This window comes from Gavialis gangeticus, unplaced genomic scaffold, assembly GCF_001723915.1.
Source record: "Gavialis gangeticus isolate Ggan-Ray unplaced genomic scaffold, GavGan_comp1, whole genome shotgun sequence".
NCBI classification, from domain to species: domain Eukaryota; kingdom Metazoa; phylum Chordata; order Crocodylia; family Gavialidae; genus Gavialis; species Gavialis gangeticus.
The window spans coordinates 166,084,110-166,089,208 of NW_017728992.1; positions in this window are offsets into that span (position 1 = coordinate 166,084,110).

Here is a 5,099-nt window from a genome sequence, read left to right on the forward strand (position 1 = left end):
GTCCCTTCTGACCCTACTTCTATGATTTTATGATTCTATGATAAGCATCTATAGTCCCTGTTTAAATCGTACTTAACATAATCCAGTCTGTGTGATTTCTTGATTTGCAATTTCCAGGTCAAACTAGTTTTTGAAATGTTGCTGCCCGAGAACAGCAGTCCTGAGACCAGCAATAGAATGTCCAGGGAGGTTAAAGTGTTGTGCCACTGGCTTCTGTATCATTTTGAAACTCTTATCAGATTGGTGTTCATTCATTTTTACACATAGAGATTGCCCCATCTGCCTGATTGAGATAGCAGAGGGGCACTGTAAGAAGATGATGGTGTATATGACATTGGAGCTAAGTACAGACAATCAAAGGCTAGGGACAGACATTCAAAAAGCCTGAATTGATTCAAACTTTCCAGGTTAGTCTAACCTGCAAAGCTTGAATCGATTTGGAGGTGGATAGACATTCCTTTTTCATTCTAGAATTGCAGGCACATGCCTACAATGGCTCAGGCTAGAAGCCGAGGGGTGGGGTGGGGGGGCCGAAGGAGGGGGCAATAGAGCAGCCCTCCCTTTGATTCCATAGTGCTGAGCCATTGAGGGTCATGGCCATGGCCCCAGCAGGATACTCTGATTATCCACGCTCCCACCCCAAGCACCCCAGCAGGGAATGTTTATCAACTGTAACTCATAAATGTAATATATTTTGTAGACATTAGGGGCTGGAAGGGACCTCACAAGATCATCGATACCAGCTCCCCTGTCATAGGCAGGAAGTCTGCTTTCAGTCTTTATCAGCCTATTAAGAAAACAAAGCCTCTCTCCAAGCTCTTCTTAAACAGCTTTTCCAAGGAAGAAAAGTGAGCTACCTGTTCATTAGCTTCAGAAAGCCTGTCTGTCTTTGTTGTCTCCCACAGCCCTGACCGTAGCCAGCATGTGGTCTGCTAATTAATACTGAGGTGTCTCCATAAGGCAGAGGGGTAGGGGGGAATAATTTCTGCTTAGCAGGGAGAAGCCAGGCAGATGCTCTGTGCCTGCAAGTCTCTGTCGGAGCTCCAGCTAGGGAGCAGAGGGGAGGGGTCAGCCTTGCTATGGAGCAAACAGCCCACCCAGCCCAGAGAGCATGCTGGGGGAGTCTGATTTATCTTAAACCAGCAAGGGGTCTGGGACAGACATTGCATAAACTGGGTTGACCCAATCAGTTAAGTCTGATACTACATTCAACCAGGTTTATCTCAAACTGGTTTCAGCCATTTTCAAACTGATTTATGCACACTAAACATCTGTTCTGTTACAGGTTTAAACCAGTTTCTGATCACTTAAACCAGTTTATGTGCAATGTCTGTCCCTAGCCAAAAAGCCTGAGGCTGAATCAATTCAGTCTTTGTAGATTAGTCTAAACTGAGGAGATTAAACTGAGAAACAACTGGACACACATTTCCTTTTGATTCAAGGAAATGCAGCCACATTCCTGCAGTGGCTCAGGCCAGAAGCTGGAGGGGAGGGGCAAGGGGAGGGTGCTAGAGCAAGGTTCTCTGACACATAGCCAGCATGGACTGTGTGTTGACTTCCTCTACCTACTTCTGACTGCCCCCGAGGTCTCTGGGATTTGCAGCCCAGACTCATAGCAGTAGGACTTTTACTGCTTCCAGGCACAGGCAGGGGCTGCTTCTTGGTGCCTCTGGGATTTGTAGTCCACAGTTGCAGCCAACAGTAAGTTTGAGCAGGGGAGGGGGTGTTTAATTCCCGGCTCTGGACCTAGACCCCAGCTGGGGTTTGCCTGTGGGGAGGCAGTCCCTGCCTTCACCCCTCCCACGCCCGCTTCTCTGCTGAAGCAGATATCACAGCCCAGCCCAGCCCAGGACTGGAAAGCATGCTGGGATGCTGGGGGACTCTGATTTAACTTAAACCAGGAAGGGGGATGGGTCAGACATTTAATAAACAGGTTTGACCCAAATCAGTTAAGGCTCATACTACAGTCAACCAGATTTATCTTAAACCATTTTTAGCCATTTTGAAACTAGTTTATGTGCGCTGAACTTACACTCTGTTACAGGTTTAAATCAGTGTCTTATTATTTAAACTGGTTTACGTGTAACTTTTGTCCCTATCCTGGTAAAGCTGAAGCTGAATGAACCTCAGATGGTATACTCTTTGTTATTTAGCTCAGAGATGATGTGGTCTGTATTGATGTGGGGGCAAAACAAGTATTTGGGTCCATTGCAAGGCCTAGTGCCTTGGTGAGAATGGAGTTAGTTATTCTGTTGCTTGAGAAATGTTTTTTGAGGTTGAGGGGCTGTCTGTAAAGCAGAACAGGTTTGTCCACCATGGCTACCTTGAGATGGTCATTCATTTCCGGGAGAGGTTGGATGTCATTAATGATGTGCATGATGTATTCAAGTTGGGAATGTAGGTGACAATCAAAGGGATTCTATTGTCCTTGTCCTGGGGTTGATATTGCAGAAGGTCAGAGCAAATGTCTGAGTCTGGCTTTGTTGATTTAAGTGGATATAATTTTGGAATCATATTGTAATTATGGGAATCTCTGCTCCAGAATTTTAAGATGTGCCTTCTTGTCAGTGGGATCAGAGCAGAAACAGTTGTAAGGTAGAGCTTGGCTGTAGAAGATGGACCTGATGGTGTGCTTAAGACAAAAACAGGTGATGACGGTAGCTGTAGCCATCAATTGATTTCCAATACAATGTGGTGGCAATGTGACCATTGCAAACCTTCACTGTATTGTCTAGGAAATGAACATGCTGGGTGAAGTATTCCAGAGTTAGTTTGCTGGAGTGGTATAAGTTGTTAAAGTACTAGTAAAATTCTCTAGACATTCCTTCCCACATGCCCATATTATGATGTCATTGATGTACCTGAGTTATAGCAGGGGGATGAGAGGCCAGCTGCAGAAGAAATGGACATTGGCATAATGAGGGCCATACATGTGCCCATTCCAATGCCTATCATTTGTAGTTACATGGAGTCCCCAACTCTGAAATAGTTATGTGTGAGGACAAAGCAGGAGAGAGTAATGGGAGCAGAAGCAATATTCTTGTCTGGGATAATGTTCTTTATAGCTTGTAATCCATTTTCCTGGGGGGGAATGTTGATGTACACAGATGCGACATCCATGGTAGTTAATATGGTCATTTGCTGGAAGCCTGTCAGTGGAGCCCAATTTCTTTAAGAAACTGGTGGTGTTTTTCAAGTAGCTGGCAGCTCTAGTGGCATATGCGTATAGGATAGAGTCAATATAGCCAGAAACACCTTCCATGATAGTGCCTGTGCCAGAGATGATGAAACAGATGTTATTAAGAGAAATTTCAGGAAATTTTTGGTTTTGAGAACCAGTCCATACCATCTCCTCGGTGCTCTTAGGACATAGGAATATAGGACTGAAAGGGACCATCTTGGGCCATCAAGTCATCCTCTGTATTCACAGACAGTCTTTTACCCAATGAATTTCTAGATTTGCCACTTCAAAACACTCACATGCAACTGCAAGGTACAAGAGCATTTCATAATATGTCCTGTGTAGACACAGGGAGACTATGCCTGCTACTACAACAACAGGGAAGCAGGTAATAAATTCTCAGAAGATTCTAGGCAGAGGACTATGCCCCATATAATAGAGTAAGGCAAAACACCCCTCTGCTCTTACCAACCAAAATTAGGGGAAGCAAAACTTTCCTGACCACAAATTTAGCAATTGGATATCTCTGAACCAGAAACATCCAACAATATGATCACAGCTCTGTGCTTTGGCAAATTCAGGTTCTCAACAGAGCTAGTTTGGAGGACTGTGTGAAGCTTCAGTCGCCGAGATAATTCGGAGAAGATTCTGCCTGATTTGGCAGCTGAATCATCAAATCCAAATTGAATTGGGAGACCTATTAAAAGCTTCAAATCAATTCAAAGCATCCGAATCGATTCAGAAAAGATTCAGAAAAGATTCAGTGATTCAGAAGGCGGTCTTGCAGGGAAGCAGAAACTGAGAAGTGAGGGGCAGGAGGGGGGAAAGACAGCTCTGATATTGACATCTGTAGCTGGCTAGTGACTCTAATCTTTCCCTGAGTTCCCTTCCAATCAAGTGCTCTAGGGGAGGGATGTAGAAACAGCATATAAGGCTCTGTGTGAATCCTTTCTCTCCCTTATGTGAGCTGTCTGTCTGGAAGCAACAGTGTGTCAAAGGTACTGACTTCCTAGTCAGTCTCTTGCTAGTCTCTTCTTGGAAAGGATTGGATGCATATTACTAATTACACTTGCCTAGAATCCCTCTATTTATCGCTACCCAATCCATTCCTTTCAACTTATTCTTCTCCCAAAATCCTCTTATTTGTTCTTGTTAATTTTTCCCCACACTTTTTAAAAAGAAAGCTGTGTTTTCCCTGGCAGCATGTCATCCATCACTGTGCAGGAAAGCACATATATGAGACACACACACACACACACATATATTAAACAGATACAAGATATATTACACACACACATATATTTAACACACACAAGATATATTACACACACACATATATTAAACATATACAAGATATATTACACATTAGGGCTGTGGAAAGCTTTGGGTGCTGATTCAATTTGGAGGAGATTTGGCCCAATTCAGCAGCTGAATCTCCAAATCCAAAACCATTTGATGGCCAAATCTCCAAATCCAAATTCAAAGCCTCCGAATCAATTCAGAAAAGATTTGGAGAAAGATTCAGAGATTCAATGATTCGGGCAGTCCTCGCTTGCTGCCACAGGGAGCTGGACCCGGGCTCTGTGCTGGTAAGTGTGGTGGGGGCTGGAAGGGGGGGACCATGGAGGGACCCCTGCCAAGTCCCATTTCCTGCCCGCTCCCCCAGCCCCTCTGAACACCCCTGCCCCCCACCCACTCTCCCAGTCCCATCAATGGCTGCCCCACCTGACCCCAGCCTCCCGGCATTTAAAAAAAAAAAAAGCACACCACAATCACCAGCTGCTGCAGCAGCCATCGGGGCCTCTGGGGGCTCATTGCAGAGCTTCCCAATGCAGCATGAGGCAGTGGGGAGCAGCAGGGATTTCTCCCCTCCCCCCACCTGGCAGGAGTCAGAGAGTGTGGGGCTTTTTTTTTTTTT